Source organism: Patagioenas fasciata, chromosome 10 (genome assembly GCF_037038585.1).
Source record: "Patagioenas fasciata isolate bPatFas1 chromosome 10, bPatFas1.hap1, whole genome shotgun sequence".
NCBI classification, from domain to species: domain Eukaryota; kingdom Metazoa; phylum Chordata; class Aves; order Columbiformes; family Columbidae; genus Patagioenas; species Patagioenas fasciata.
The window spans coordinates 12,974,183-12,996,859 of NC_092529.1; the positions used below are offsets into that span (position 1 = coordinate 12,974,183).

General features: G+C 35.4%; 1 protein-coding gene across 14 annotated transcripts in view; it reads right to left on the reverse strand.

Moving 5' to 3' along the window:
• ERC2 (ELKS/RAB6-interacting/CAST family member 2) overlaps window positions 1-22,677 on the reverse strand; it is a 433,731-nt gene that overhangs the window by 134,308 nt on the left and 276,746 nt on the right. The window lies entirely within an intron of this gene.

Consider the following 22,677-nt stretch of genomic DNA (forward strand, 5'->3'; position numbering starts at 1 on the left):
TTAACCACTAGACCAATCAATTAATTTCTGAGGACTCTTCAAATAATACACCCTGTCAAGTCTAATCAAAAAATGAAATTAACTGATTAGCCAAAAAAGTTACTTTTATAGATTTTTCATTATTTAACTATTTCATAAAACATTTATCTCAGTCTGTTTTACTACAATATGATATCTAACAATATTTCTGTGAAATATCTTGCTTTTAAATATCTTTGATATTTAGATTTTTTTAAATTCACTTTCCTGAAATCTAAAATATCTTACATAAATCTGTTGTGAATTATTCAAATAAAACAGATTGAATAATAAAAATCAGTAATATAGATAAAATATATTTTTATATGATCTTTCTGATTTTGTACCCTAGACACCTCAGTACAGAAAACTCTGGACATCTTCCTCACATTTAGTTAAATGTTTTGCTACAGAGTTATTAATAGTGTCACCACAACGCTATAGTTCTAGAAATAAAATACAACATCTAGAAAAGAAGTTTCTTGATCTAATTGTTCATGAGGAATCTTTTCCTTTGGAATCTTGACACCTTAATCTGTACAAAGCCAACAGAAACTTACAGCACTCAGAAGCCTATAGAATTACATAGAAGCTAGCAGGGTCACATTGTAAATAGCTTGTGAGGACATATGACAAAGGTACTTTTCACAACATGTAGTTGGAAGCACAGATCTTGCTGTGTGTAATTATTCCTTATACTTTAATATGCTCATGTTGGCAAGACCATAATCTGTCCCTTATTTTCCTAAATAAAATGAATATATTCATCTTCTGGAATGAATTCAATGACAGACTATGACTTATCAGCCAAGAAAAAGCATGTAATACTTAATAGCTTTTAGAATAGAATATGTTATGGCCTATGCCTTTTTCCAGAACCATATAAGGTTTTCCAGAACCATATAAGGTCAATCATTAAAAAATAAACACAGATAAATGAGTCATAAATTAACCTTAGACTCCAACCACTAATAAACATAAGAATACAGCTCATGAACTTCATACAGTCAAGGTAAGTTAAAAGTTTGGAATTCTCTAGTCCTTTGCTTGCCAGCAAAAATGTCAAGAAAGCTATTTCACTTTTATTTCAAAGTTCTTAATGTATTAATGTAAATATTTATAGGACAATATTTCTGATGGAGTCAAAGAAAAACAACCCATTTATTTTACTCTCAAAGTTATGAGACATGGATCAATTTTAGATAAACAGTTGCATTTTATTCATACACTTAGATAGTCTCATTTATTATTCTGTCTTTTTCATTTTAATCATAGTTCAATGATGTTTAGAAGCGGATGCCATAAGTGTCCAACAGTTTTAATTTAAATGAAAGCTATTAATTATTTTAAATGACAGGTATTAAAGAAAAAATATATCAAAGGGTCACATACCCATAATGCTAATTTGAAATGAGATATAGGTATATTGTTTTCTATAAGCCTCATAATAATGCATGAAACTTGCAGCCTAGTAATTTGTAAAAGACTGTCAGTGTTTTCATGTGTTGTGCTCAAATGCAACATCAATTCCATAACATATTCTTTAAAATCTTAACCTTTTAATGCACTGTAATAGAAGAAAACCAATTTGCTACTGTATTCAACAATTACTCTCACCTTGCAGAAAGCAGAGGACTTATGCACCACATAAAATCTAAATATTTCCTCTTTTGAGCATCTGGTTCAAACAGAAAGAAAAACGTAACAAAACTCCATCTTTTACACACAGGTCTGTAACTTTCTGTTTTAGAAATGTGTCCTAACCCTAGAAGGTGGTCTTTTTCTTTTCAGGGCTGATAACATAAGCTTTCTGACAGAAAGTGTCAGCAACAGGTATTCTGTGACTTTAAAGCCGAAGAAACAACATATTGCATTATTACCTAAAATACTCTTCTTCTAAATTAAATAAGATTAGGTTAGTTCCTCTATAGTTATCTGATAGCAGACTCTATTAAAATTACAAAGAAAGGCTAGTCAGAAGTTTTGTCAATGTTCCAGTGGTTTGCATCAAGTAACATTTCCTAGTTTTCAATTGGCATCATACAAAAACTTTGCTGCTATTTTGAACATAACTAAAAAAAAAAAAAAAAATAGGAAAGTTTCACAATGTTCTTCTGATTTTTAAGACAGTAGGACAAAGATATACCCTGTCTGCAGTTACCACCAGCAGGATTAAATCCTAATCCTTAATTCATTATAATAATTGCTGTAAAGTAGGTACCTCTGGTAAACAGCAAAATCTGTACCATAATTATCAGTCTAAAGTTATCTAATATCCGAGGATAAGCACTGACATAACCATCACAAACCAAACACACTCAGAATGATTATAGGTAAGGAAATCTACACCTCAGATTCCAAAGTTTTGAAATATATTTAGATTATTCTTAAACTATGTGAGTTACCTCCTTCCCAGTGAGATCCAACACAATAGCTCATCTAATAGCAAATTCCATGGTAAACACTTGCTATCTACAAGGTTTCTAATGATATATAATGTTATTTAATTATATGTAACACACATTATAGCTGTAAAAAGTCAAAACCAGAAGTTTTAAATTTAAAACTACATGAAGGTACATTGAAATTGTACTTCTCCTCCAAAGTTTATAATATTTCACTTCCTCAAAATCAGCAGTGAAAACACAAATCTGACTAGTGAGGAAGAGGAGGCAAAACTGCTGAATTATTTGGTATAATTTCAATATTTGATAATGGGATTCACTCGCATTCATATTTTTTGTATTACCAGCCAAAATGATCACATTTTCTTGTGGTCATAACTGTTTAACTGTGCAACACTCCCTAGCCTGACTTTAAAGCAGTAGAGGAGGTAAAACCTTCCACGGAAGAGGAAAGCCAGTCAACAGGCTTTGAAAAGTCCACTCTGGACTCTGCAGCCCCAAACCCACAAGATTTTGCAGACCCTAGCATGCTTTTTCTCAGCTGAGAGTGTTGAGGGATTATAAAAGCCAACCAGAAGTTATGAGAATACTTTTGCAACGGAAAGCTAACAAAATCTTTTTTCTCTATTGTCTTGTGGTTCACAAGATAATTCCACACAGTACACCTCTTCTCCTTTCTTGGGAAAATACCTGGAAAAATATGTAATCACACATTTAATTCCAGGAAATACGATTCATACCAAACACTTCCAGGAAATAATGGTTCGTAGTCACATGAAATAGCTTCTGCTGTATGACTCCATAAGTGCTCCACTGAGACACTCTAAGATTTGAATCAAACCAACAGCACATACACAAGTTTGAATTGGACCCCCAATTTTACTGTCAATATAGTTTTTAATCCTTATCTTTATAGTAAACGTGAGCACAGTTGGAAGGCCTTAAACCTATGAATGTTGAGAGAAAACTGCACAATAATAAAAGGTTGGAGATTTCTACTGAAGTCCTTCCACAGCAGTGTGGAATGGTGAATACATAGATACAGCTGGGCAGCTGAATGCAAACTCACACTGCTGGTATTCTTGAAGCCACCTGCATGTGAGTCAGCTTCAGTTCAGCTTCAGTTCAGGAAGTGTTTTAGCTTGGACATAGTGCCACACAACATGCTGGTGGCTTCCAGACTGGAAATGGCTCACATACAGGCTCCTCAGTGTAGAGCGAGCTTACACCTGTCTGCACAGACACACTCTCGGAGTATGTCAACATATTATCTGTGTCTACTATCATGGATAATCTGAACAGTAATAGCCTCAAATATATAATCCAGTGGCATTTAACCCGGCATCTGGGTTAACAAGAGTTCAGCAAAGCAGGACTGTATGTTCTACCAAATGATGCACATTGGTTGCTTACATCCTTAGTAGTTAACTACTTCAATGCAGAGGGAAGACAGAGAAACCCAACAGGTTTTTTATCATTTTACAGAGTACAAAGTAAAGATTCAGGTGTGTGACAGGGTATCTAAAGAAACTGAAGTGGCCTCCTTTACTTCTACATGGCCTAGCGTATACTACTAGAGTTACAGATCTTCCTCTAAGTCCCTGGGAGACAGAGGTTGAAAATACTTTGCCCATGCTGTTGAGGTATTTGAAGTGATCCAAGCACCGATGAAGCAGCCTGTGGGCACAGACCTGGAGATCTACATTATCATATCTCATTGATTACATAACACACACTGGTTTACCCACATCTACAAAAGCTGCAGTGATACCCTGTCAACTTATTTCAGGTTTCCAGTGAAAGCACCCAATCTGATGGACTGACCCTGCTAAAAAATTAGTATCACCAATTTTGCAGGAAATCTGAAACGAGATTATCTGACAACTAGGAACAAGAGTAATATACCAGCAAAACAGTTGGTAATGATGACCTTCTCACTTACAAACATGAAATAAACTTGATTCAAAAAAGTAAATGGGTGGCAAAGGCTTTGTCAAAATCTCTCAGGTAAGCAATACACATCTGCTTTGCTGCTAGAAATTGAAACTCATCACGTGCCTCTGTGCAAGAATTTTTGAAAATCAAGACCTCAACTGACACCAAGAACAACATACAGTCTGATATGCTTTCCAGCTAACATGCTTAGGAGTATAAGTGTAATTTATAATTCCTAATTATCTACTGTGTCAGGAAAAAAACTACTATCCAAATACAGTTCTATAGAGATGTTATCACTATTTGCAGCCCAAATGTCTCCTTATTGTGTAATAAATGATGGTAATAAAATACATATTAAAATAATTTATTAGAGCACCAAATTAAATTACATTCTTTAACAGTAATATTTATAGAGAGTAATCCTTTTTGCTATTAGTAGTTTTTCCTCTCTTTCTTTGGCAAATTAATCTGTTATACAAATAACAGGGTAGTGCTTTTAACACCAAGAAAAATCACTCTAACTGTTTACAGTAAAATTAGGTAAACTCTCAGACTAATAAAATACATGTTAGATCTAACAGCATTTGCTCCACACTGGTAATTATTCTGTACATTTTCCTTTGACATACATAAAGTAGTTCCCAGGATTTCCAATGTATACATCATCCACCATAATATCCTCCACTCATTACAAGGAGGAGAGGGAGAATTTTTTCCCTGTAAAAGCAAAACTCGTGCAATAAAACTTCTCCTGCCCAGGCAAAGCCTGACTGCATTCTACCCCACAGTAACCTGCTACCTCAATTTAGTCACCTTAATACAAAGACAGTGAATATAACAGTCTCTTGATGGACAACACTTGCAGCTGTGAGATCAGGGCTTAAGGCACAAATGATTCTAGCGAGGAGTACCAAGAAACTTGCATGAATATCTTTGTATACTTAACATCACTTCATATCAAAAAACAAAACAAAAGACAAAAGGAACAGTCCCTTCCTAATGGCCAGGAGTTAATTTATTTACACAAGTGGTATTCCACCCAAAACTATTCAGGATTCTACTCTGTTTAATGTTTTGATTAAGTATATGAATGACGGTCTAGAAAATCTATTTATTACATTTCAATGAGACTTAAGACTAGGAGGATCTTCAAGAGCCATGAAGACAAGAATAAAAATGTCTTGACAAACCAAAGATGCCATCTAGAAAACTAAAACTAAAGAGGAACTCCATACTAATGATCTGTTGTGAATAAGGCAAACATCATACTGCAAAGTATAAACAGAAATACATGATGAGACAGAAGTGATTTTTTTCGTCTACGTGACTTCAGGAAGATCTTACCTGAAATATTGAAGCTAGTTTGGATATGATTCTCCATTAAAAACTTGGAGATGGTTCAGGGGAGAGCAACAAAAGCACTCAGAGAAATGACTGACAAGAAAATACTGGAAAAGTCTGTAATAAATGTTCTGAGTGGCAACATGATAATGAGAAGATGAAATGTTACGTCAAATTGAAATAGAACATTTTTTCCGTATCCATTGCACACAGAACAAGTAGTAATACGCATAAATTGCAGGAGAAAAAGTTGTATTTCTTTTCCTCCTAATATCTAATCAAGGTCTAAGGATAACGGCAGCTAAGTATGAATAGCAGTTGAGTACTGGAAGACATTGCTGGGGAAAGAGGGTCACCATCCGTGGAAGTATATTTTAAAAATTAAGGCAAATGTCTGTTAGAAATGACCTGGGTATAGTTGATCTTGCCCAAAGACATGACCTTTCCAGTAACCATAACCTAACCAGCAACATTAATTATTTGATGTTTTGAAGCTGATTTACTTTCTGTCTCATTCCAGACAGTAGTCGTTGGAGTTAATGTCATGTTATATCTGCTTCCATCATAAGCTTGCTAGCCTTCCTACAAACTTTTACATTTAAGTTTCTACATCTCCAGTAAGAAAGAACAATAGAAAACTTGAGAATTATCAAGTTTCTGTGAAAATTTACATGACAGCCATTGCAGACAAAAATGACTATACTGTGTAGGCCATTCCTGGGTGACAGAGAAATATGGAGGTGATCCTTGGAGGATCTATCAACTATTAACCTGATAATAGACAGGACTTTTAGACAAACAAAAAGTATAAAGTCGTATAAATCTTTTCAAAAAGTCAATGGAAGTCATGTTAAAGAATAATTTGAATTAAAGAAAAATACCACACATAACATTAGAGAAAGCAGATGACATCAAAGCAACTCAATTACAAATGTAACCTAACACCTGAAAAATGCTATCTTATACATCTCTAGCAATACAGACATAGAGTATGCATTTGTGAAAACGTCTGTCTTGGAATGAAAAAAATTACTTAATATGAAAAGGAAGCCTTAGCATACTAGAAGGGAAGATAAGATAATGCAAGAAGAAATAAATCCATGAAAGTCTCTGTTGAATGCCAAATTGAAAAAGTATATTGTATACAGTATTTTATCAAACTGCAGCCTAAACAAATGTCAAATGGAATAATTTCTATAACAAATATGGGCAACAACTGAGAAAAAAGGGTTGTTCACTAGCATATATTTAGTCAAGATTAAGTATGGATAAAAAAAATGTACTAAGAACAGATTTAATAACCTTAAACTGTCATTCAACTTGTAGGAGGTATTCAAGATACAGCTAATAAAACACAAAAAATGGTTCTAACCACCCACAAAAAAATCTCAGTAGTATAAAACACTAAAGGATGACCACTAAGATAAATGCTTTCTTTTGAGAGCTGCCTTGCAGTTAACCTTCTTAAAGAGTCTCCCAGAAACCTCTAGTCATAATACATTGCATTGCCACTTATCACAGTCAATTTAGAAGTGAGCTCTGTAAACACTCCTGCTTTACTCCCCACCTCTGTTAGTCTAAGACTAATTGTCTGAGCTTTAATAGGAGAACTCATGACAACTTTTTGGGAGGTGGGGTGAGTTCTTAGAAACAGTCCAATTGCAATCTAACAGAATTCCAAGATTAAGATTTATAGACACAAGATCTTCTAACAAGAACTTTACTGCCGTTACCACTTAAGCCGTTCTCAACAAAATACAGAAATGCAACTTAAAAAGTCATCATTAAAGTTAAATCAAGTCAGAAGTGTTTCAACTAATGATATACAGTAGAGTACTCAGCCAGCTTCTCACATGCTAACCATACTGAAGGAGGAAAAAAACAGCTCAATCAACTTTTTCCCTTTAATTGTTGTTTTCTTTCCCTCATGACCCCCAGTATTCAACCTTAAGTTCAGTAGGAGGTGACTAGAGATAGACGGTGATGAGAGATCCTGTTTGAAACAGCTTCTCTCTGTCACTCCTAAAGCAAATAAATGGTTTGTTAAAACATGCTGTTAATCCATTATGGATGTGCATGCATCTTAGAAAATAAACTTCAGAGTATTATTGGTATTTAAAAGCTTATTCTTTAAAAACAAGACATAGGGATATCGATAATTAAATTTAAAATCAATATATTCAACAACAGAGTTGTAAGTCCAATCTAGTTGTGTGATACGAACACGTAAATTCATTTTAGACTATTATCTTAAAATTGCGTGTCTCAGGCTGACAGATTTGCCTCCCCAAATGCATGACTAAATATACTTTACAAAACCATGTTTATAGCTTATGTCTTTAAAACGAACAATTATTTTGTGCTGTTTTCAAAGAACAAACCCTTCTGAAACACTTTCAGAAGAAAAATCGGCATGAAATAGCACCTCAGACTGGCCTGGTTCCCTTACAGGAAGCACAAAGAACTACTGACAGCCCAGAGCCCAACCACACCAGGAAGCAGAGAGGATTGCTCTGTGGACTATGGGACAGAGGGACGGAGGCCCTGCTCTTCCACACCTCAGTCCACTAATCCAACCCACCAAGCACTTTTCCTCTTATTATCTGAGTAACAAACCCTGAATTTACCATCTGATCAAGACTACTGCTAGAAGCAGGTGTCAGGAGGAGATATTGAAGCTCGCACCATGTGAGACAGACAACAAATAGTCTCCATATTACACCTGTATTAGATGTATATTTTCATTAGGCTAGAATCAAGGAGAAACAGGAAGAAGCAGCTGTCCCTGATGTGAAATTTCAGAGTAAATGGAAAGAAGGAAAACAGAGGATTTGATTCTGAATAATCACAGAGGAGTTTCTTGTAAAAGCAGTTTTCTTATCCATTTGTCCTTTTCCTCCAGTTTACTTCCCCAGAGACAGAGTTCTGCATCTCTTTCATTTGTTTCATTATTCCCATAATCACAGCTCTCCTTACAGTCCCCAGTAACAGTAACTGTATCAGTTTTAGATTCTCAATTTTAAATTATTCCTTTTTTTTTTCTCTTTAACAGCAATTTGGCATGTACATATAGGTCATTTGTTAAGCAAACAAAAGTATGAAGGTACAAGTTCAGAGAGAAATTTTAAAAGGCAAAGAAGGAAGAACTTCGTGCCCGTCTCTTGAGGCTAATTTTCAAGTAAGAAGTAGGCACTCAACTGCTCTTTGAATTCTCTGAACTTTTTCAAGCCCTATAACATTACATTTCTGATGTCTCAATGATTTATGTTTTAGAAATGACAGATAAGTAAAACAGACCCCCTCAGAAAAGACATATTCATCTGTGAAAGCAATTACATCATAGTTTCATAGATCATGCTTCAATAACCACTGTTATCATTTCATTCAAATGGGCAGCATTGCTCACACATGGGAAGATATGATAAGCTTCAGACTATGTGACAGAGAAACAAAATAATTCACAGTGCTGGAAAACACAGCTGAAGTCAGAAGATGACAATTATTTCTTGGTTTTGTAGCTTTTTACTAAAAGTAACTTCCATTGTTCATTTGGTTTTGCATGATTCTCCATAGGAATACAACCAACACTTAGATAAAATACCTCTGCCTGGTTTATGCCACACCACAATATGGTGCAGAGATGGGAACTGCTGAGAACATGAACGATGGCATCTGAATGCATGGGATTGTGTTACAGCGGAACATAGCACTGCACAGGGTCCACCTAAGTTAAACAGGAAAACAAAACTACAGGTAATCTGTCACTGTCTGCCTCCCTATCCTTCAACACCGCTTTCTGTGTTTATAGAAGACAAAGATAAAAGTACTTTGCAAGATGAATGGCTTGATCTCTAGAATATAGTTCTTGGTAATGTTTTTGAACTGCCAAATAAATGTTTAAGCTTGGAAAGAAGTTACTATTAACAGTTACTATTGTTCCAGTGAACTTGCAGAGAATTCAAAATATTTTAGTCAAGGACATATAAAACTGGGATGCAGAGACAGAATATTAAAAAACCATAAACTTTTGTTAATTACATTCTGTTCTTAATTTGAAGCGTATTCCAAATGGCTTTTTATTACAAAGTAGATGCTTACGCTAAAGAATGAGAAGGGCTCTCTTTCAACATTTAATAAATGCTGATGAGTAAAATTATCCTTTTGGCAAAGAGATAACAAAAATAAAAAGATACTAAAATCTATTTTCTTCTTTTCTATTGGAAATTTAAGAAAAATATTGATCTGATTTTGAAAGAGGTAACTTAAGGTGCTCCTTCTAAGATACATAAAGTTACAAACAGCTGTCCTTTGAATAACATACATAATAAAACTCATAAAATTCAATGTAGATCACACTGAACTTTAAAGTATAACACAAAATAATTAGCTCAATTTTGAAACAGAATATAGAAATCAATATGACTATATATTAGAATTTCCTCCTTCAGCTTTACAGTATATTAGAAGGCAATTTCAAGAAAGAAAATCACCTGAATACATACGATTAACAAAATGCCATCTCTTGGCAGTGCATAATTCATATTTGATAACTGATCTGAGAGAATAGTTTAAATGTTCACTTACTAAATAGGGTGTCAGACAGATTATGTAAACCAGTGTCATATAATTTCCACTAGCCGCAAATATACGTCAAAGTACATTTTTGTATGTTAGACTCGAACCAAGAAGCTCCTTAGAATTTTGCACACACACCCCCCAAGTAGGTTGACAGTTTTAATATTTTAATTTTTCTAATCTAGATCTGTGAAGTCAGAATCATCACTACCATTAATAACATTATGACAACCATTACTTATTGCTACACTGTGACTATGTGCTAAAACCATTACATCACATAATTTGATGGATATAGGAAAGCCTAGTCATTATTACAACTCAATATTTTCTATCTTTTAAAACTAGAATTTTTTTGTTGTTCAATTTACCTAGTTTATAAGGTATTGCTAGGTACAGAATAAACTTCAATATACTGTTCAAGACATATTGTTTCTGAGGATTTCCCTACATTGGGGACCATTGGATATGTATTTATGATCAATCTACAGAAAACCAACTATTAACACTACTAATTACTTGTGTTACCATTAAAAATATAGTTTAGCATCTGAGTAAAGAAGATAATTAAGATATTTGTTCTCAAACCAACAGTCACCATTTCCTTAGGTGTGGGATGTCTAAAAACCTAAGTGTCGAAAGGGATTTTGTCAGAGAACATTCGTTCAAACCCTGCCCCCATCATTTTACCTCAGTAAAAACAAACAAACAAACAACCTTTAATATTAATAAAATACTGCACACCCAATACACAGCATATGAAGATAACGACTATAAAATAGAATAGTGTCAGTAAACACAGTGAAACCTAGAGCAGGGCCAAGATATTTTATAAGGAAGGAGAGAGGGAATTAGTCAACAACACAGATATTTCTCTAACTAGTAACTGAAAAGACTGGGAACAAAAGAGAGATGATATCACACGATGCCATTTAATTACATGACTTTCCTGCTAATGAAGCTATTCACAAGCATTGCCAGGAGCATGAAGAGCATCATATAATTCAACTTTGCGTAAAGAAGTTTGCTCATTGATCTTCTTTGGAGGGTTGACTGCTTCAAACTTTGTTGCAGACTAAGGAAGCATTTTTTAAAAAGCATAGGTACAGGCTCAGAGCTCTAAGATAATACATGGTGACTCAGTGAACAGTCCATACTGACATTCTCAAAGCAGATGGAACAGACATAAGGTATATCACTGAACTGTATCGAAGGGAAGGTATAGTGCTCAACCAGACAGAAGTCTGAATGGCAATAAGGGGAAGTTCAGATTGGACATCAGGAAAAATTTCTTCACAGAAATGGTTGTGAAGCACTGGAGCAAGCTGCCCAGAGAAGTGGTGGGATCACCATCCCTGAAGGTTGTTTAAAAGACATATAGATCAGGTTTTTAGGGACATGGTTTGGTGGTAGGTTATTGTTGGACTTGATGATCTGGAGAGTCTCTTCCAACCTAAACGATTCTGTGATTGCAATGGGAAAATAAAAGCACACATTAGGAACATCACATAGAATGCAAATAATTTCAACTTTCAATGTTATTTTTCAAATATGACTTTTGACAATGAAGACAAACTTTATTACTCCATCTTGAATCTCAAGTTAAAAAAAAAGCAATGCAGGTCTCAACACTGAAAACTGGAAAGTACTCAGTTCAGATCAGGTTTCCCCACAGACAGTCCTACAAGAGATGTGTTTGCAAGAACATGTAAATTAATAAAGATTGCTAAATTTCTACAGTTGCTATGGTACAGTCCAAACATATCAATTTCTTCCAAAACCTCAGGCACAGACTGTAACAAAAATCAATAGTGCTGTTGGGAAAATAAAAACCAGCTAATTCAAACAAAAAAAGTTTGCTTAGAATCAGATAGAGGACACTCTCTAGGGCCTCTGCATGTCAATGGTTGATTTGATTTTTTTTTTCTTAAACTACAAACAAAATTGCACACTTCCTATAACTTTAGATGAATTCTAGAATCCAAGACAACAGAAAAATGTTTCTAAGCAGGATTTTGAACACTACCTGAATCAACAGCACATCTGGAAAGAATCGTGACAGAAAGGGCCTAAGAATTAGTTGCTATGGAAAATGCACTTTTAAATTACTATCCGGGTGGCCTTGTGACTCATACAAATAGTACGATCCATTTTAAGATGAGCTGCCACTAGTAGGAGGAATGCTAATCGAAGTAAGTGCTATTGCTATGAGAAATGAAGCAACAGCTCTTAATTTCTGCAATGAGCAGAGATTCTATACAGGTGGTAGGAAGTAACCGCACTGCAGCAGCTCAAAGAAGCCAGAACAAACCAAAACAAAGTCTTGATATAAAAGTAGGTGTAGGATCCTTTTCCTGTTGCACAAAAGGGAACTAATTATTTAGTACAACTCAACCCTGTAGCTAGCTATACTGTTGAGTGCAAGACAAAAGAAAACGCACAATCTCAAAATACAAATATTTGCAGTATTCCACGAATTGTTTTCAACCATATGAGAACTATGTTAACTGGCTGGAACAATATTTCCCCAAATAAGAAAATAACACAAACGCTTGCCCAAAAGATGCTGAAAGAGAGAATGCAACGTTATTCTTTCCAGAATAAAAGATTAAACAAAATCAAAAATTCAGGTCAGTATCGGGTGCTAAGAAAGTTTATCTATGTCTGCCTTAATTCTTAAAAAAAAAAGAAAGAAAAAAAGAGAAACATACATAGGCTATCAATGTATTAATTACAAAAACCAATGCTTTGGTTAATAAAGAATTGATATATTTCAAAAGTAGGAAACACTTTGTAAAAATCTAATAAACACAATGTTTGAAACATTAAAAACTAGACTCAAATATTTTAAACTAGATTCAAGTATAAAAAATCTGGCAAAGACATAATTGTTTTGGCTGTTCTGCTCGTTTTAAAACTATACTATGTAAATACTGTTCATGATTTCATAGTTAAGGGTGACTTAAGCTTATCCTTAAGGCAGAGAGTCATGTTATTTAAGTACAAAAGAACAAAGTATATCTCTCCCCAAATTATTTCCATGCTTCTGAACATTGGTGGAAGTTACTTTGTAATGAACAATTACTAACAGCTACAACTGTTTGGGAAGAATAGAGTGCATATGATGTTTATAAAGGCTGACATATTCAGTTCACATTTACAGGAAGCAGACTGGCTTGAAGCAAGAGAGCTGAAGAATGAGGAACTTAACATATCAGTGCTGCCTACCTAAGTGAAAAGTAAATCAGTGTAGTATGTGGGGACATAATTTCACATATGTAGACAATACCTCCAAAATCGATGGGTTTTTGTATTTTCTAAGAAGTCACTGTCTCAGCTACCCATATAATAAATTATTTTTTCTACTCTTAAAATCTGTAAGTCACATGTACATTATAATAAAAGGAGGAACTACTAATAAATATTTCTTCAGTTTTTTCAACTGGTAGAATAACCATTACTGGTAATAATCAAATCCTATGCTGTTAGCTAGTGAATTTTAGTTGGGCCCAAAATACTGAATGGATAATAATCTTTCCACCCAAATGTAATCTACATCACTAGTTGCCAAACTTTTAGCAGCTGAAAATCTCTTAGGGAGTAATGTCCCATTGAGTAATCTACATTGACATTCTTCTCATTCACAATCCTGGGCAGTTGCCACCTGCACCTTCCTTCTTAGCAGATACTGCTGCCACTTGCACTTAAACTCAGTACCAACAGCTCTTCTGCATCCTGCAGTTGTGCCAGCATTGTCACAAAGCCAGGAGCTGGCTAACCTGAAATCTCTGCCTCATGTACCCCAGCATCTGCAGTTCCACCAGCTGATACACAGACAATTGATGGAAAAACTAGACAAACCTACCTGGCAGAGTTTATCTGTGCAGTTTTTTATGTGTAGTACCTCATCATTAGGTTTATGCCACTATCTGCTAACGGAACAGCAGGTAGTTATAGTACAGTCATCTGAATAAATCGGATCACAGAATCACAGAATGTTAGGGATTGGAAGGGACCTCAAAAGATCATCTAGTCCAGTCCCCCTGCCAGAGCAGGAACACCCAGATGAGGCTACAGGCTATAGCCCAGAATGTGTCCAGGTGGGTTTTGAATGCCTCCAGAGAAGGAGACTCCACAACCTCCCTGGGCAGCCTGTTCCAGTGTTCTGTTACCCTCACTGAGAAGAAGTTTCTTCTCACATTTAAGTGGAACTTCTTGTGTTCCAGTTTATACACATTACCCTTTGTCTTACCATTGGTTGTCACCGAGAAGAGCCTGGCTCCATCCTTGTGACACTCACCCTTTATATATTTATAAACATTAATGAGGTCACCCCTCAGTCTCCTCTTCTCCAAGCTAAAGAGACCCAGCTCCCTCAGCCTTTCCTCATAAGGGAGATACTCCACTCCATCGTCTTCATCACCCTGCACTGGATTCTCTCCAGCAGTTCCCTGTCCTTCTGGAACTGAGGGGCCCAGAACTGGACACAATATTCCAGATGTGGTCTCACCAGGGCAGAGTAGAGGGGGAGGAGAATCACCATCAATATCAGCTGAAAATGGTTCCCATAGTTCAATGCCGTACATAAAAACACCCAATTCTCTGAGTTGAGAACTGGACAGAACCCTGCTGTGCGTCCACCTCACTTCAGGAAACAGGTTAAATTCCTCAAAGGACCAAAGCATATGTTTGTATTGTTGAGAGAGGCTGTTACTTTCAAGTAACAGAATAGTCTTAGCAAAGAAATAATTACTGACAATGACTACTGCACCTCACTGGTGATTTGTTAAAGGTGTTGATAAGATTTTTCTAGTTAAAAAGCTGTGACCTTCATTTTCTAAATATGGATTTAACCCTAATCACCTTAAAATAAGTTATTCCAGTAGCAAAACCTCGGCTGATACAGGAGAAGAGAGAAGCAGATCTGCATTAGCTACCAAAAGAACATATAGTATTTACCAACATCTACTACCTCATAGATTAATTTTTAGTTATCTTCATCGAGGTAAACTACTCAAACTCTGTTCTTTAATATACAAATACAAACCCACCAAACTGCAAATTATTTCACACTGTACATATGACAGTACGAGCCTACACGTTCTTATAAAAGTTGTAACATCTTTAGCTTAATGATTAAAGAAAAATAAAGTTTTTGAAAAACATTCAAAATATCCCATACATCCCTTTTGCGCAAAAACTAAAATGTTGAGAACCTTACAAAGGGGTCATGGACCTCTTGGACCAGATAAATTTCACTTATTCCAATCAGCTAAAATGACTTGTTGGAAACCCTACTCAAGTGAATATTCTAAGTAAATCTCATTAGTTATAGACTGTGCCATTACCCAGCATAAGATCACAGCTTTCAGGTATTGCATGATTATAGCCAACAATAATGAAGATAAACATAACCATACCTCTCAGAAGTCGGACAAGGTCAACATCTCCTGATTGAGCAGAATGCCCATAAGAATACAGGAAATAAGAGATCTTGCTGGCAGACTTTAGAGTAACCAGGTAACACTCTCAGATGAGAAACAGAAGTCCTTTGCTCATTGCTTGATGTACCACTGGCTCATAGACTCGAGATAACAGCCTTCTGTATCTTCTCTAGCCCTAAACATAGTTACACGTGAGCTAATCTAGTACAGCAGAGCTTGAGGCAAGGATTAAGTTTCCTATTGCTCCTGCCAAGAATCCCCAGAAAAATTATCAGAATGTGTCTTCGGAGTATAATAAAATAGAGATATTGAGAATTGCAGGCCTGGTCTTTTCCTATTCAATATAGACAAGCAACAGTATAGCTAACTAAACCACAGCCACCCTCTAGTGTAAACAAAATCCAGCTGCTAGATTTGGTCTAGGTCTAATTCTGAAAAGAGACCCCAAGGACTCTAGTCCTCATAAGGTCACCATGTGGTATTAATTGGACTAATGTGCCTTTCCAAGTGCCCTTTTTTCTCAAAGGCTCTTGGTTCCCAATGCTACATCTAGACTGCACAGCTGGTGCACATTATTCCTCAGCTCATCCAGGTTGGAGGCCTGTTTTTTACAAGGTCACAGGATCAGAGGGCACAACAGATTTCTTCTATCTTGTATTCTATAGTTACTTTCCTGTGGAATCTAAGTATAAAGGTGAGTTTATGGGATTACACACAGATCTCATCCTGTTCAGAGGTACTGGTTCTCATACTTCCAGCACTGTCCATCAACAAGAGGTTCCCTTTGAGAAGTGCAAAGTTCTGTTTTAAGAAAACTAATATTTTGAAATGCCAAAAGAAAAGACTTGATGTGTTCAATTTATCCTGGTTCTGTCTTTGTCCATGCCTTGCAGACTCTCCATAGAAGGCAGACCTCACATGAAACACAATTGGGTAGGCTACCTGTCGAGCAACAGACACTCTCCTACAAAGAAGGCCTTGCTCTGGACACGGTCAGTTTAAATGAAAAATATAGCTATCTTATCAAGAACAACTGACTGCATAAAGCCTAGGGATTGTGGAGATTTTGGCAATTGAACAGCATGGCAGTGAGAATCAGAGCTTAGGTGTGAATCAATGCAGTCCTAAGAAAGAAAGTAAGTCAGACAGTTACTTCAGATCAGCATCATCATGGGCATTATCTTCTTGAACCCTTCCCCATTTTCTTTCACATGGTGGGATGATATGAACCTAAATTACACACTGGAATAACCAGAATTTCTGTATTACATTCATTAGGAAAAAGTGAACTCCATCGTTGAAGGAAGAAATCACTCTTCCAGCTACTAATAACATCTGTTTACAAATGAATTTTATTACATATATAACAAACTGATATTGAATTTCAGTCCAACTCACAGTACTCTTCTTTTACAAATACTAATATTTCCCTTGTACTCTCACTAGCAAATGTTTACACACCATATCTCAATCAACAAGACAACGTGTTAAGAGATTATAAAGAATCTCTCAAGCATGGCTTCCATTCTCCCACAGTGTAGATTTGAGCAAACTTTTTGAAGACATTCGGTGTTATTCAGTTTTCTTCCTTCTGACTTTTTAAAAAATTTAGAGTCTGTGGCAAATTAAGTCCAAATTTTTCTAGGCATCATGAAGTATGCAAATACCGTGTCAGGAAAGAAAAGTTAAACTGAGTATGAAGGATCCAATGACAATTACATTGAAAATGTTAATTAGATTCCAAACCAAGGATTTTTTAAGTTGCAAATTTACAGTTCTTTACTAACTAAAATGATGAGACTCACAACTGCAGTAGTGAAAATATTATTGCTTCTGTAAACTCCAAGCTCAAGCATAAAGTAGATACGTAATCTTCAACTCCCTGAGCACTCCAATTTGGCCACTAAAGATGCTGTTTTACATTTCCAAACATTTTCCCCTGTCACTACTTTTTATACTTCAGTTCTCAGGTTGTAAGTATTTGTTACTTGCAAAGCAACTCCTTTTGAACACAGAATCATGGGAGGCATTTGTTACTAACTGCTAATGCAGCCTGCCAAACAAAAACTCCCTGCTGGTGACATGACCACCTAGTGACCTCTAAAAATGTTTTAACAATGTGAAAAATATCTCCCTCTTGTAGGAAACAGCAATTTTTTAAATTAAATGTACATTGAATGTTCGCTTACATACAGATAAATGGTATTCAGAGTCACCTTCTCTGTTTCCAATTTCAATCTTTTGAAACCCAGCCCAAACCTAAATAAATAAACGTTGATACTAAGAGGAAACTAAGAGCTCAAGAGCCTTGTGATTTCACAAACAGCTTTTTTTCATTTTCTAAAATCTAAACTTCGAGCCAGACATAGAACAGGTAATGAAAAGAAACAAGTTTGGCAGCCCCTATGTGCGTCTAAGCAGAAAATATGTCAGACAAAAATAAGTGGCTATAATTTTGCAGATTTAAAGTCTTTAAAAGTTTGCAACTTGCAAGACTGATTTTTTAATTATTATGTAAAATTTGCAAATTGAAACACTAAAACTGTGTTGAAAAATGATTGTTACATAAAGCCACCACAATTAAGCTTCTAAGCATCATTTTACCATTTTCTATCATTTATGCAACAATATCACAAAGAGAAAAATAAATTATAATATCTATTTATAAGGAATATCTAGTGTTTAAATATGGTACATTTCTTTAATACACTTTGAAAACAAGTTACCAGGACAGTGACAGCTTTAAAGTAAATACAGGGTGTTTCAAAAAGACAGACCCAATTTGAAATCAAGTTACTAAATAATTTGACCCATTTTTAAAAAAATATACTGTACTTTTTAGATAATTATGTCTCATTTATTTATATTTTTTCTTATTTGGAAGACACTGGACTGAAAAATAATGCTTCCTGATGTTTTTTAACAAAATATAATAGTCTCTGGAATATTAATCTGTAATTACTTCAGATCATTCATGAAGAACAAATTTGCCAATGTCACTCCACCAACATTTTATGACTTTTACTAAGAATAATAAACCAGCTAAGGTACAAGTTTTGAATCTCTCTCCCACCCCCAACCATGTGGCCCTCTGTTACAGTAAGTTAAAATAGGTTAATGGCACAAGACTGACAGAAGTCATGGCTCCTTTCATGTCACTGACATGACTGAACATAACTTGAAGCACGCCATATAAATTAAATTACTTTAGTCCTATTAAATGAAAATAACATAACCTTTTCTCACATTTAGGTTTTGAATGAAAAGGTAGTGAAGCTGAGATATTAGAGCTGAACAGCTGAAATACTGACACCCCAAGTAATTCAAAGGAACTATCCAGGGATTCTGAACACTTTGAATGAAGACCATGTTACATCAACATGCTACATCAACGCACAAGGTCATACATTTGCTAAGATAAATATAGTTTTCAAAACTTTCTAATGCATTAATTAGCAGTCATAATCACTATAAAGCATGGATAACTTTAATGGAGTCAGGACAAACAGTTTTTCAAGTACTACGATGAGAACAGAAATTTTTATCCAGACAAAATTCTATTTCAGTATTTACCATAATCAGCAACATATGCAGGTTTCATACACAGCAAGTGTGTGTAGCTAGTTACAGCTTTTAGGTAAAGTACTCCTATGAGGAGTTCCAAAAACATATTCTTCTAGATCTTATTCATAGGCTACAGCATATGTCTGCCTGACTCTTCCTTTGTTCCAAAGTAAAAAGTGTTATTTACACTTGCAGCAACTGCCAAAAAGTAAAAGCACGTAATTCAAGTTCTGAGTAACAGAACAGAATGCTCTGCACAAGAGTGAGACCCAAGGCACTGAATTATTTCTTGTCTTTGACCCTGACCAAATACTACTGTCATTCGGGCAGCCTTATGCTGGTTCCCGCATCTGTCTGGAAGCGATCTGGAGCAAGGTGTTCTCCATTCAGAAGCACTCTCTCAGACAATATTCTATAGAGATATCTGATGGAGACTGTAAGATAAATATCCCTCATCTACTTTACATTAGATTTGTGAAAATACAAACTGATTTAAAAAAGAATCTCTGTATTGCAATACTTTTGCACCAAAGTAGAATCTGCTGACTTACGTGAAGTGATGCCCTTTTGATACTAGTATGAGAACATATTCTCAGAGCAAATTCTCACCTGTAATTTAAGTGTGATGTACAGAGGTTTACATAAGGCTCCTTATACCAGATCTCCAGCTGGTACACGTTTTGTACATTCCACTAAAATCACCGGGACTGCTCTAGTTCATACTTAACGGTCTGCTACACAAACCTTGCACTGAGCAAAACTAGCTTATGTTAAAAGTTGTGAAGATTTTATTATGATTGTTGGATTGTATTTATTGATGCAAAAGGATAAAGTTAAAAAAAAAAAAACAACCATATTTTAATATTTTGTATACTTATTAATGTGTTTTCTGCCTTTTTTTTTTCTACACTGTTTCTTCATAGGTTTGATAACAAACTGGGCCACGACATCTCTCAAATTTCATCTCCAACTAACAGTATTACTGACTCTCTGCAAATATATTATTACTTTTTATGCATCCTGCTAGGACTACTGCACAGGAAGACCTACTAAATGTTTTCTTTCTTCTTTTTTTTTGCAACAGTGGGAGACATGCCAGCTGGGACATTTTAAGTCTCCTTCATTAAAAAAAGGTTAAGGTCAAAATAAGTATGATAAACATGGTAGTTCATCTTCTCAAAACTCAAGATGAAAGACTAAACAGAAGAGAATATTTTAACCTCACTATTCGTATGGATTTTTTTCTTAGAGTATAATTATTAGAAAAAACAAATTGGAAAAAACATTTTTGCTAAAATTTTTTTTGTCCTTAAATTTACTCAGTAGTTAATTTAGCAGCTATATAAGTCTTAAGTTTATCATATGTTTTCAATTATCTAAATGACACTTTCAAGTTTTATGGAGGATTCTGAAGAGTAACACTTAAAGAGAAAACAAATACATTTTCCCATTGTAAAATAATTTTTAAAAAGTCTAAAAGAGAACTCACATCGTGTTTTGGTTAAATGAGATGTCCTTTGTCTAAAAATTTCTAAATGCTATGTCTCAGAGTTTCTTGCCTGAAGGAATATGTTAAAATACAGTAAATCCCTACACTTTGGTTTCTTATAGTAAAATACTTCGTTACAAGAACACTGAAATATGTTTTCACTCACTTTCTTGAAGAAAAAAAAAAAAACAACAGCCCAAAGGTTATCAGACAAATGGGGACAATAGATTAACTTCCAAAGAACTATATTCTGTTTCTTGTAAAAGAAAAGTAAATTTATAGTACATCAAGATTTTATTCCCAAGTGAATATAATAACTGGAATGCAGAAGTCTAAAACTGGCAACAAGTAGAGCTGGTCAAAGCTTATGTAATGAAACTTGAAACTAGGCAAAGAGATTTGAGAGGTTAAAGGGAGATAGAGTGGGAAGCTCACAAGGCAGACCTGTTCTCCCTCAAAACCATAAGAAAAATCTTCAGGAGAGTGAAAGCAGCACGAGTTGCATAAATTTGAAATGACAGAGTCTTTTAGAGTATGGTATTATTTAGAGTAGGAGAATAGTTTGAGGGGTGGCAGGGACCCGTGGGAGCACTACCTGGGAGCAGCTTTCTGCCCAGTCTTATGGGTTAAAGTGAAAGGCGAAATATCAAATGAACCATATTAAATTAACTTTACCTCAAGGACTGGTACAGTGAATTACCTATGAGAGATAAGGAGAACAAAAGGCTCAACTAGCTATTTCCCAAAAATACGCTCCCACAAAACCCCTTGGTTAACCCGTCTGAAAATAGATGGTTATTTTTTTCAGTATTCCTTTAGATCACAAAAAAGTCTGAAATCATGGAAGTTTTAATAGATTTAGTAATTATTCTTAATGGGCAACATAGGCCACGAAGCATCAGTGAGTAAAATGTCCACAAACAGCTGACATACAATTTATGTAAGGAAGAGGAGAAGGCTTCTAGTTAGTACAGTTACAGCGAAAAGGCAGCTCAAAATGTTGCCAAGTGTCAACAACTAATAGCGTAACTCTGTTCTGATTTGCATACCATGTATACTGGGACAGCTGGCACTGTAAAGGGTGTAAAATTAGGTAAGAATTAGGTGTCATCTTGGACTAATTACTGCAAAGTGCTCAACATGAAGCAACTCTAGTGCTGATGCAAGGGGAAATCTGAGCTAATGCAAAGGGCAGCCATCCATTTAGTAAGTCATATATTTTAGACAGAGATCTTAACACCAATACTCCATGACCTGCACTGGCTGTCTGCCAACTGCTGGGTGAGATTGAAAGTGTTAGTTTTGATCTACAAAGTCTTAAGTGGCTTGGTACCTGCCAAGTTGAAGGATTCCCTATTAGCTTTGCTTTCTGCTGGGCAACGTAAGAGACCCGGCACGAGAGTCTTCCCTATGAAGTGTGAGTGTGCAGAGGCAGGGGGAAGAAAGAGGAACAGGGATGAGGGAAGAAGAGAAAGCATTAAGAAGTGTTCTCTTGCGCAAGAAACTGCACTTCTTGATGTGAACAGTCCATGAGGTTTTGCTGTAAGGACCATCATTTTATTTGAAGAAGGTATGATTTCCTGTTTGGGACTATTCAATGAACACACTAACTGTGTTGGCGAGAACTCCGCCTTTGACTTCATGAATGGAGAAGTTATTCTGAGGCTTTCTTTATTTCTTGGCTTCACTTACCGAGTTTCCTTAAATGCTAAAAACGTACTTGGAGTGGTATACAATATTTTTTTAAAGCCATCACTACACAGCTAAATAATGAAAACAAAATACTAAAAAGGCTTTCTGTTTTCCCATGATATCCTAAATCTACAGCAGAAGGCAAATGGATGTTATTAAAAATCCATATTCTTATCAGCGCTTAAAGTACACCTTACTCCAAGTCACTTAA